The sequence below is a fragment of the Bison bison genome, unplaced genomic scaffold (assembly GCF_000754665.1).
Source record: "Bison bison bison isolate TAMUID 2011002044 unplaced genomic scaffold, Bison_UMD1.0 scf7180017864290, whole genome shotgun sequence".
Lineage (NCBI taxonomy): Eukaryota > Metazoa > Chordata > Mammalia > Artiodactyla > Bovidae > Bison > Bison bison.
In genome coordinates, this window is record NW_011494862.1 from 697,415 (window position 1) to 697,768 (window position 354).

The window sequence follows — 354 nt, forward strand, 5'->3', positions numbered from 1 at the left end:
TGCCTTCCTGACAAGCATGGCCAAAGTGCTTGGTTGAATCATTCTTGGTGACAGGAAACTCACTACCTCACCGCTTCTGATCTTTCCATTTCGCTTTTCTTTCCCACACCCTTCAGTTATGGAGATCTTCATTGTAGCATATTGCACACCTGATGCACAAAGGCTTGGAAGTCTGGAAGTAGGAGGGACGGAGGGAATCCCAATGCCCAGCCCAGGGTCTGAGACCCGCGGTTCAGTGTGGGCACTGCAGCTGACTGTTGGGTAAAGTAGCTGTGCCACCTTTCTCGTGGGTTTGCCTGGACTCTAGGCTTCCCTGCGGGCAGAGGGTCCTTCTTTCCAAACCCCTCGCTTTTC